The following is a 12,438-nucleotide window of genomic DNA, read 5'->3' as shown; positions in this document are numbered from 1 at the left end:
AATGAATGTTGATTTACATATTTTACTATTTTAGCCTTGGCTGATTCCCATGTCTAGCTTTCTATTCCCTTCTTCCCATATTTATAAATTATTTTATGCTTTTCTCCTCCATTAGACTGTAAGCACCCTGGGGGGAATGGATTGTGTCTTCTACCTCTACTGTCCTCTCCCATGTGCTTAACTCTTCATACCCTAGGTACTCCAATACTATTCATCAATTAATAGAGAACATAAAGCCTAAATAAGTTCAATGTGAACCAAACCAATGGTCTGGCCAGCCCAGAATTCTGTCTCAGTCAGAAAAGGTTGTTGATGAAAAGTAATTTAGCTACTTTTCATTTCTAAATTCATTAATAGGAATGTAGGCCTGTTTTTGGTCCTGTAAGAAGAGAGCTGCTTTGAGAATCAGGAGATTTGAATACTAGTCCTAGTTCAGTCTGTATCCATCTTTCTGGCCACTTCTCAGTCTCATTCCCAAGTTCCTCTTCTGCCTCCCACCGTCATATTATGAGGGGTCCCTCAAGGCTCAATTCTGAGCCCCCCTGCATTCTGCATCTACATCCACTGCCTTGGAAAATTCATTTTCTCGCTCAGCTACCAGCTCTACACAAGTGATTCCCAACTGTAACTCTCCAGCCCTGACCTCTTTCTTTCTCTGCAGTCCCTCATTTCCTCCTGTCTTTAGGAGATCTCTACTTGGATGTCCTGCCAGCACCTCTAACTTATCATGCACAAAATAGACTGCCTCATCTTCCCACCCAAACCCTGCTCTTCCACTATTTTTCCCATAATAATAATAATAATGTTGGTATTTATTAAGCGCTTACTATGTGCCGAGCACTGTTCTAAGCGCTGGGGTAGACATAGGGGAATCAGGTTGTCCCACATGGGGCTCACAGTCTTAATCCCCATTTTACAGATGAGGTAACTGAGGCCCAGAGAATTTAAGTGACTTGCCCACAGTCACACAGCTGACAAGTGGCCGAGCCGGGATTCGAACTCATGACCTCTGACTCCCAAGCCCGTGCTCTTTCCACTGAGCCACGCTGCTTCCCATCAATGTAAAAAAACCACCATTTTCCCTGTCTCACAAACCCACAGCCGTGGAATTATCTTAAGTTAAACTCTCTTATTCGACCCACATTTTCAGTCTGTCACAAAAATTATATCTTTTCTATCTTCATAACACTACTAAAATTCACCCTTTCTTCCCCAGCCAAACTGCTATTATGCTAATCCAAGCACTTGCCCTGCCCCACCTTGACTACTGAATTTGTCTCTCTGCTGACCTCCCAGCCTCCTCTCTCCCCACGACAGTCCATTCTTCACTCTGCTGCCCAGATCATTTTCCTAAAAAATAATATAAAAATCCACTGAATCCACCTTTCCCCACTCCTCTCCTCAAGAACCTCAGGGGTTGCCCATCCACCTCCAGAAACAGAAACTCCTTACCCTTGGCTTTAACATTCTCAATCTCATCCTCTCCTAGCCTATCTTGCTGATTTCCTACTACACCCTAGCCCATACACTTTTCTCCTATTCATCAACCTACTCACAGTACCTCAGTCTCATCTATCTCACCACCAGTCTACCTTCTGGCCGGGCACTCCCTCCCCCTTCATATCCATGAACCATCACTCTCTACACCTTCATGTTGCTGAGGAGGCAGCTTTATATAGTGGATGGAGTATGGGCTTGGGAGTCAGAAGGTCATGGGTTCTAATCCTGGCTCCACCACGTGTCTGCTGTGTGACCTTGAGCAAGTTAATTCTCTTCTCTCTGCCTCAGTCACCTCATCTGTAAAATGGAGATTAAGACTGTGAGCCCCACATGGGACAACCTCAATAGCTTGTATCTACCCCAGTGCTTAGAATAGTGCTTGAAACATAGTAAGCCCTTAACAAATACCAGAATTATTATTGTTCTCTGTGATTCAGTTCTCTCATCTGCAAAATGGCGATTGAGACTGTGAGCTCCACATGGGACAGGGACTATGTCCAAAGCAATTTGCTTGTATCCACCTCAGCATTTAGTAGAGTGCCTGGTACATAGTAGGTGCTTAACAAATACCACAATTATTATTATTATTATTCAAAGCCTTATCAAAATCATCTCTCTTCCAAGAGATATGACCCACTTTTCCCTACTACCTCTCTCCTTCATGATGCCTATATCCTTTGATCTTTGCCAATTAAACATTAGATATTCACCCCTCCCCTCAACATTACAGCACTTATGAACATATTCATATTTTATTTTAATATCTGTCTCTCCCTCTGGACTGTAAGTTCCTTGGAGACAGGGAACAGGTCTACCAACCATGTAGTAGTGTACTCCCCCAACCTTTTAGTCCAGTGTTCTGCACACAGTAAGCACCTAATATACAATATAAAAATGTACATATTTATTATTCTATTTTATTAATAATGTGTACTTATCTATAATTCTATTTATTTTGAGGCTATTAACGCCTGTTTACTTTTTTTGTTTTGTGTTCAGTCTCTCCCCCTCCTAGACTGTGAGCCCATTGTTGAGTAGGGATTGTCTCTGCTGCCGAATTGTACTTTCCAAGCACTTAGTATAGTGCTATGTACACAATAAGCGCTCACTAAATACAATTAAATGAATGAATAATAAATACCATTGATTGACTGTCCTGAAACTGACTTAACATGGCAGAGTCCTCCAGTAGACTTTGCAGTACCTCATACTCCTTCTTGTCAACTCTGCCCCAGCAGGAATACAACTGGCAGTGACAAGATGGTACAGTAGCACCACATTAAATTCCTCTGCTCAGATTTCCAGTCCTCAAGTCTCAGAACTGGGGGTACTTCATTAATCTTGTTGGGGGACTTCATCAACAATAAAAAACGTCTATCACAGTGACCATTCTACTGATTTCTGACAAACTCCTTCCTCGCAGTTTATTTTTGCTAGGCAGGACCCATTTGCTTCCCTTGATTTGCTCAAGGGCTGATTGAGTTGTCCCCTTTACAGTGAAATCCACTTAAAAGTATTCTTGGTAACTGCTTTTCTGGATAGTAATTTTTCTATTTTTTAGGTAAATATCATTTGAGAACAATCAAAAGGATCTTTACTCAAACTTGAATCAGAATCTAATATTTAAAACACAGATCACAGTTTAGTGCATCTGAAAACCCTTTAAGCAAGATGGGAAAGAGTGGCAGGTGAGAAAAGTGATCTATAGATAGATATACATATCTAGAAGCAGCGTGGCTCAGTGGAAAGAGCATGGGCTTGGGAGCCAGAGGTCATGGGTTCGAATCCCAGCTCTGCCACTTGTCAGCTGTGTGGCTGTGGGCAAGTCAATTAACTTATCTGTGCCTCAGTTACCTCATCTGTAAAATGGAGATGAAGATTGTGAGCCTCATGTGGGACAACCTGATGATCTTGTATACCCCAGCGCTTAGAGCAGTGCTCTGCACATAGTAAGCGCTTAACAAATACCAACATTATTATATACACATATATATATTTTGCAGATGTACCCACTGGACTTTCTCTTTATGGGTTTCTACTTCACCAGTGCATTGAAGACATAGAGAAATATACACCATAGCTAAAACTGATCAATTCCAGAAGCTCTTAGATCAACCTATTTCAAATGCTAAGGTCCATTGGTTCAATACATGTAGATTTTCATGCTCAGTGTCTTCTTGACATGAATCCGAGGGAGATAATGAAAAGACAAGATTAAAACTACATTGAGACCAAAATTATAACTAAATGGTTTTATTCTTTCCCGAAAACTGATACATTGGTGTTGATAAGCAAATTTCCAGAAAACTCCATTGTTTTTTGTCCTAAATCTGCATGGGACACACCTAATGTTCATCAACAGAAACTCAAACAAGGTCTCACAATGAAGTCAGGACAAATGATTTAGCAGCCAACGATCACTAAAACTGTTGCCAAGCACATCCAGCTACTTGACAGGCAGGCAGCATTTCAAGGTTTTTCCAGTCCACAGATCTGTTCCTCGCCCCCACTGAACCTACAAGTAATCTTCAGGACCCAGGCTATTGGCAACAGATGTGTGCTACGGAAGGAGTACATCTACACCAGCAGCCCTGGACCCCAGCTGTTAATCAGGTTAGCCCTCTCTCCTATAAAGAGGCATTCATTCAATAGTATTTATTGAGCACTTACAATGTGCAGAGCACTGGACTAAGCGCTTGGAATGTACAATTTGGCAACAGATAGAGACAATCCCTGCCCAATGACAGGTTTATAGTCTAATCTCAAAGATGGCCACTTGAACTTGACCAATGCTTAAGAATTCTGCTGGACTGAAGTGCCACAAAACCTATTCATGCAAAATACTTGTAAGATTACCTGGTCAACTAGAGCCCCATCTGGAACAGGGACTCTATCCAACCTGACTGAGTTGTATCTTCCTTATTTCCTAGAACAGTGCTTGACACATAAATGCTAAACAAATACTGTAATGATGATAGCTGTCACCATCAGGGCTGTTTTTTGAGCTCTCTTTAGTGGTGGGTAATAATAATTATGGTATTTGTTAAGTGCTTACTATGTGCAAAGCTTTGTACTAGTCACTGGGGTAGATACAAGAGGAACAGCATGGCTTAGTGGAAAAAGCATGGGCTTGAGAGTCAGGGGTCATGGGTTCTAATTCCTGCTCCGCCACTTGTCAGATCTGTGATTTTATGGACAAGTCACTTTACTTCTCTGTGCCTCAGTTACCTTAACCACAAAATGGGGATTAAGACTGTGAGCCCCATGTGGGACAACCTGATAACCTTGTATCTATCCCAGTGCTTAAAACAGTGCTTGGCTCATAGTAAGTGCTTAACAAATACCATTATTATTATTATAAAAGGTAGTCAGGTTGTCCCATGTGGGGGTCACAGTCTTAAACTCCATTTTACAGTAGATTTAACTGAGGCACAGAGAATGAAGTGCCTTGCTCAAGGTCACACAGCAGAGAAGTGGTGGAGCCAGATGAGAACCCACGTTCTCTGACTCCCAAGCCTGTGCTCTTGCCACTAAGCCATGCTGCTTCTCTGCAGCCACACTGCAACCCAGGGAACCTAAAGTGATTTGATCATTCAAGGAATAAACTAATAAAAATAGTAATGCTACTTGTTAAGTGCTTACTAGGTGCAAAGCACTGTTCTAAGTGCTGGGGTAGATATAAGTTAATCAGGTTGGATGACAGTTCTTGTCCCACCTGAGTCTCACAGTTTTAATCCCCATTTTACAGTGAGGCCCAGAGACGTTAAGTGACTTGTCCAAGGTCACAGAGCAGACATGTGGCATAGCAAGGATTAGAACCCATGACCTTCTGACTTCCAGGTCTATGCTCTACCACCACGCCATGCTGCCTCACCGTAACACACAACCTTCATGGAAGCTAAACAAAAAATCAACAGGAAGAAAAAGTCTCCTTCACAAAATGTAAAAGCAATCACTCTGGAAAATAGAATGTTAATCAGGAAGATTCAGATTTCATTACCGAGAGAGACAAATCTGCATTTCTTTCGTGGTTTGGTGCGGCAGTGTTTTTGAAATTAAGATTCTGCAATGTATGGCCTGTAACTAGCCCACATGCCCAAAGCCTCACTCCATGTGGGATATTAATAATAATTATGGTATTTAAGTGCTTACTTTGTGCCAAGCATTGTACTAAGTGCTGGGGTACATACAAGCTAATCAGGTTGGATGCAGTCCCTGTCCCATGTGGGGCTCACAGTCTTAATTCCCGTTTTACAGATGAGGTAGCTGAGGCCCAGAGAAGACAACTGACTTGCCCAAGGTCATACATCAGAGAAGCAATGGATCCAAGAGTAGAACCCAGGGCCTTCTGACTCCTGGGCCCATGGTCCTTCCATTAGGTCACAATGTTTCTCATTATTCTATAAAGTAATAAAGTGATTTCGTTTTTAGTACCAAATTTTGAAAACTTAAAATTCATGTGCTCCAATTCTTTAGTTAGTGCTTAATGTTTTATATATAAAACCAATAAATTTTCATTACTCTGATTCATAAGCACACTGCCAAGGAATTTCTAAGGCGTAGAAATTCTCGACATCGAAACCCTAATGGTTAGAGATGCACCAACTAACATCTCTTCTAATAACACGCTCTAGATCTATTGCCGAGAAATGCATCAGAATCCACTTGAGCTTCAGTTCAAGAATTAGCTCTAATGTGGATCTGTACTAGAGACTCCTCTTTATATTGCATCGCCTCAGCTGCAATTTCCAAATGGAATTGATTTCTATATTACTTGAAAACTAGTAGAAGCCTGTTTAGATATCTTTTAACATTCGAGTTCCTAGAAAACACTAGGCTAAACTAGATTGTATATTCTACAATTTATATTGTATATTCTACAAGATAGGGAAGCAGTGTGGCTTAGTGGAAAGAGCACGGGCTTGGGAGTCAGAGGTCACAGGTTCTACTCCCAGCTCTGTCATTTGCCTGCTGTGTAACTTTGGGCATGTCACTTCACTTCTCTGTGCCTCAGGTCCTCATCTGTAAAATGGGGATTAAGAATGTGACATGGAATCTGTTCAATCCGATTACCTTGTATCTACCACAGTGGTTAGAACAGTGCCTGGCACATAGTAAGCCCTGAACAAATACCATTTAGAAAAATGGTGGAACATTCATTCTCTACAGAACTCTCTACAGATCAGTGCCCTCAAGGATTGGTTCTTTTAAACAAAATTGTACTCTTCCAGGCACTTTATACAGTGCTCTGCACACAGGAAGTGTTCACTGCTACTGACTGCTTGATAGTAGGGTAACTGAATTGGCAGTTACATGTGTGCACTTCAGAGGAGTAGCAGTTATTCACTGCAGTGTCCCCAAAAGATAATGAGCCACACTTCAGGAGATTTATCATTATAGTCAATCTTCCTACAACTAATACAGGACCATCACTGCAATGATGAGTTAGATTTCTACAATTTTGAGTAGAGATTGTGTGTTATGCGGGCCTGGATTTTTTTTTTTTTTTGATAAAATGTGTGCTCAATTTTAGACCTATCTGCTATGATTCTCACAGGGACCCAAGCTAGACCTATTTTCTTTAAAAGGTATGTGAAATTGCCCTGGCAAATATCTCACATGAAAAATTGGACAAATGGGCAAAAAACCTCCCAGATTACATGTTAATCAAAGTGGAGGATGAGCAATGCTGAAACAGCCATCACCTCCTCATATTCATGATCTCAATCATTCTCAGGTGCATTTATTTGGGTTGTTTATCTATTAGCAAATATGTTTACATTTTAGACACACACACCTGTCACTGTTGGCTATACTTGAATCAATCTTAAGAAATGTTTCCCTTTCCCTTACACTTTGATTGATTTGCTATCCATAAATGCATGCGTGAATGATGAATGTGGATTCTAGATTGACAAGCTTCGATTGCAGGGCCAGCTCAGTATTTATTAATCGCCCTCATTCTTTCAATCGCCCAATTCTCTAAAACAATTGCTTATAGCTGTAGAGTACCAGAATTGGGTGTTATGGGGAACCTTAGCCTATTTTCTTTCCCTCTGAGTTTGAGGAAAGGGAAAGGTCCACTGTCACAACAGGAGCCAACATAAACACTTTCAATCAGATCAGTTTTCCCAGGACAGCTTTATTTCTTTATCTGTTTCTCCCAATCTTCCCCATCCTTTTCTCCTACCAAAAGCAGCATCTCAGCCTCAGCAAGTCCTGGCTGGGGGACTGAAATAATGATAATAATAATTCATGGTATTTGTTAAGCCCTTACTATGTGCCAGGCACTGTATTAAGCGCTGGGGTGAATACAAACAAATTGGGTGGCACACAGTCCCCGCCCATGTGGGGCTCGTAGTCTCAATCCCCATTTTACAGGTAAGGTAACTTTAGCACAGAGAAGTGAAGTGAGTTGCTGAGGGTCACACGGCAGACAGTTGACGGACTCAGGATTAGAACCCATGACCTTCTGACTCACAGGCCCGTGCTCTGTCCAATATGCCATGGAAGTGAGATTGCCTCGGGAGTAGAATGATTGACCTTGCAACAACCCAAAACACAACTCCAACTAACAGCATCTAAAAGAAAATTAATGACCCAAGTACTAGAGGGATCTCTGGAGCAGCTGTGGAAAAAAATCAATCAGTGGCATTTGCCTGCTCATTACATGCATAACACTGTACTAAGCACTTGGGAGAATAAAATAGAGTCCTCCCAACTCAAATAGCTTTCTCATTCTTTCACCTCTTAACCCATATTCACTCAAAGACATGAGGATACACCCTCTAGAAAATGGGACTTCAACTGAAGAATAAAGCTGTCAGGGTCAATCAGCTGAGGAATTACAAACAGTGGCATACTGAAGTGGCTAGATCACGGGCCTCGGATTCAGAAGACCATGGGTACTAATCCTGTCTCTGCCACTTGTCTGTTGTGTGACCTTGGGCAAGTCACTTAAATTCTCTAAGCCTCAGTTTCCTTATCTGTAAAATGAAGATTGAGACTATGAGCTCCACGTGAGACAGGGATACCCCAGCACTTAGTACAGTGCCTGGCACATAGTTAAGCACTTAACAGATACAATAATTTGCCTGATATTTGGAGTTTTTTAATGGTATTTGTTACTATGTACCAGGAACTCTACTAAGTGCTGGAGTAGATACAAGCTAATCAGGTTGGATAGAGTCCCTCTTCCACGTGGTATTATGGTATGTGTTAAGCACTTACTGTGTGCCAAGCGCTGTTCTAAGAGCTGGGGTAGATACCAGCCTGCACACAGTCTCTGTCTCACATAATATTATTCGTATTTGTTAAGCGCTTACTATATGCAGAGCACTGTTCTAAGCGCTGGGGGAGATACAGGGTAATCAGGTCATCCCACGTGAGGCTCACAGTTAATCCCCATTTTACAGATGAGGTAACTGAGGCACAAAGAAGCTAAGTGACTTGCCCACAGTCACACAACTGACAAGTGGCAGAGCCGGGAGTCGAACCCATTACCTCTGACTCTGAAGCCCAGGCTCTTTCCACTGAACCACGCTGCTTCCCACATGGGCCTCACAGTCTTAATCCCCATTTTACAGAGGAGGTAACAGAGGCGCAGAGAAGTTAAGGGACTGGCCCAAGGTCACACAACAAACAAGTGATGGAGCAGGATTTAGAACCAGTCTCTCTGATTTCCAGGACCATGCTTGAGCCACTCGGCCATGCTGCCTCCCTGCTCCACAAACAAGTCTGCTCTTCACTGTGTATTCACCACAGAGAATCTCAACTGAGCATTGTGGTAATTGTTAAGCACCAACTATGTGCCTAACACTGTACTAAGCAATGCGGTAGATACAAGATAACCAGTTGGGATACAGTCACTGTCCCATATGGATCTCACAGTCTAAGGTAGAGGGAGAATAGGTTTTGAATCCTTTAGATTATAAACTTCTTGTGGGCAGGGGATGTTTCTACCAACTCTAATGTATTGTATTCACCCAAGTGCTTAGTACAGTGCTCTGCACACAGTAAATGCTCAAATACCACTGATTGAATCCCCATTTTACAAGAGAGGAAATTGAAGCACAGAGAAGCCAAATGACTTATCTAAGGTCACACAGGAAGCAAATGGCCAAGCCAGGATTAGACATAGTGGATAGAGCATGGGCTTGGGAGTCAGAGGTCATGGGTTCTGAACCCAGCTCCACCACTTGTCTGCTGTGTGACCTTGAGCAGGTTACTTCACTTCTTTTGGCCTCAGTTACCTCACCTGTAAAATGGGAATAGAGACTGTCAGCCCCCATGTAGGACAGGGATTGGGTCCAACTTTATTTGCTTTTATATACCCAGTGCTTAGTACAGGGGACTGGCACATAGTAACTGTTTAACAAATACCATCATTATTAATCCCGGCTCCACCACTTGTCTGCAGTGTGACCTTGAGTAAGTCACTTCAATTCTTGGTGCCTCAGTTACCACATCTGTAGATTAAGAATTGAGACTGTGAGCCCCAGTTGGGACATGGACTGTGTCCACAATGACTTGCTTGTATCCTTCCTAGCGCTTAGAATAGTGCCCTACACAAGGTAAGCACTTAACACATACCATAATAATTACTATTATTAGAACCAGTTCTTCTGACTCCTAAGATGGTAGTATTTCCACTAGGCTATGCTACTTCCTTTGGTGAAAACATCACAAATTCTCCTGAAAGAGGTTCATGTTTTCCAGTCAGGGGTTTCAATAAATACTTCTGACAGCACATCCTATCCCACCCACTTTGTACTCCACCTGAGTCTGTGTTCTGGTGGGGCTTGTGACCTTAGGCTTTGTGACGACGGGAAAATGAAGGCACTTGTTCACAAATGGAGACGAACAAACCCATTAGCTCCACAGGGATCTAGACTTAGGTAGAAATATTGGAGCAGAGTGAGTTAGTCACGCATCCATCTTGTCAGCCGCATTCACTACCAACAGTAACACCAAGAGGCATTGGGATTTACCTCAACGTTAAGCACTGTAATAAGCCCTCGGGAGAGTACAACAACCCAAAACATGCTCCGTGTCCTCCAAGAAAAAGCTAGACAAAAATGATTTAAGGCAGCAAAAGTAGGAAGAAGAACAAGGATTCAACAGGAAGAAAAAAATGCACATCATAAAGAAGGAGCTGAATAACTAAGGGTATGGATAAAAAATATGAATAACGTGTACCTATGTACACTAAGTGTCAAGGATAGGAAAAAAAGAAACAATCTCTAAGATGGGTGTTGGGCAGACAGACCTGAGGTAATATAAGTTAATCGAGGAAGATTTCCTGGAAGAGGTGGAATTTAGAAGGGCTTTGAAAATGGGAAGAATTCTACTCCCCCAAGTTTGGGATGGATAGGGATTTCCAGTCTGCGTATCATCAGCAGTGAGGAGGGTTCAGAGGCTTCATCTTAGAAAATAAAGGACAATTATATATTTTAGGAAAAATAAGGTTTCCCCTTTCAGTGTTGCACCTGGAGAGCATCCAGTACTCTACTAGTCTCCGCTATGGGAGGGAGAGTAGAGCAGAGGCCTATCCATTCCATTCCTAGCTTGGCCAGTGGCTAGTGAGTGGAAGGCAATCTGCTACAATTCGAAATTCTCCTGGGCTGGCAGCAGCGGCATGGGAGAGTGTCAAGGGCAGACACAAGCTTACTGCACAGAAGAAGTCAATGGGAAACTACTTCCAGATTTTTACCAAGAAAACTCTATGGATACACTAATGATAATAATAATAATAATGATGGTATTTGTTAAACACTATATGCCAAGCACTGTTCTAAGTGTTAGGGGAAGATATAAGGTAATCAGATTGTCCCACATAGGGCTCACAGTCTAAATCCCCATTTTACAGATGAAGTAACTGAGGCACAAAGAAGTTAGGGGACTTGCCCAAAGTGGTGGAGCCGGGATTAGAACTCAAGACCTCAGACTCCCAAGCCCATGCTCTTTCCCCTAAGTCACGCCACTTCTCATGATTGCAGATGGAGGTGTGACATTCTGGAAGAGATGTGTCCATGGTATCGCTATAGGTCGGAGACGACTCGATAGTATAAGACAAGTAAGGTTTACACTGTACCTCCTTGCTCGTGTGACGGTTATAAGATTGTGTTCACCAAAGAGAGAATCCTGGTCCAGAGAAAGAATCAAGCATACTAAACTTCACCTCAAGACTCCCCTAGAACCAAGTACCACTTGAAAAAATTCAGCCCGAGCTGTTAAAATAGATAAGGACCCATAAATAGTGCCCATCAATCAGTGGTATTTATTGAGCAATAATTCTGGGCTCAGCACTCTACTAAGAATCTGAGAGGAATCAGTAGTTGGAAGACATGATTCCTGCCCTAAAGGAAAATATAATATAGCATGGGAGATGGATACTAAAATACATCACTTTCAACATTATCTAACTTTGGCTTGACTAGCACTCTCCTCTCCAAACTCTCCTCCTATCTCTGGTCACTCATTCTCCATCTCTTTTGTGAATTCCTCCTTTGCCACTTCCCCTGTAAACCGTGGGAGTTTCTCAGGGCTAGTTCTAGGTCCCCATCTATTCTCCCCTTCTATACATCCACTCCTTTGTAGAATTCATTCACTCCCATGTTTTCAACTACTATGTCTACACAAATGATTCCCAAATCAACATGACCTCTCTCCTTCTCTGCAGTCTTGCATTTCTTCCTACCATCAGGATACCTTTACATGGATGTCCTGCCAACACCTCAAATTTAACATGTTCAAAACAGAACTCATCTTCCTACCTAAACTATGTCCTCTCTGTAACTTTCCCATAACTGTAACATCACCACCATCCTCCTGTCTCACAAGGCGAAAACCGTAGCATTATCCTTGGCTCATCTCTCTCATTCAACCCACATATTCAGTCTGTCACAAAATTCCCTCGATTCTATCTACATATCATCG

At 42.2% G+C, this 12,438-nt stretch overlaps 1 non-coding gene across 1 annotated transcript; it reads left to right on the top strand.

Moving 5' to 3' along the window:
* Window positions 1-10,970: 10,970 nt before the first annotated feature.
* Window positions 10,971-11,108, top strand: LOC114817308. Its single transcript, XR_003765169.1, has one exon. It is a non-coding gene; the product is annotated as a small nucleolar RNA SNORA7 (small nucleolar RNA).
* The last annotated feature ends 1,330 nt before the right edge of the window (window positions 11,109-12,438 follow it).

The sequence above is a fragment of the Ornithorhynchus anatinus genome, chromosome 1 (genome assembly GCF_004115215.2).
Source record: "Ornithorhynchus anatinus isolate Pmale09 chromosome 1, mOrnAna1.pri.v4, whole genome shotgun sequence".
Classification (NCBI taxonomy): domain Eukaryota; kingdom Metazoa; phylum Chordata; class Mammalia; order Monotremata; family Ornithorhynchidae; genus Ornithorhynchus; species Ornithorhynchus anatinus.
Note: the sequence above shows the minus strand (reverse complement) of the source record. Positions and strands in the feature narration are given on the sequence as shown.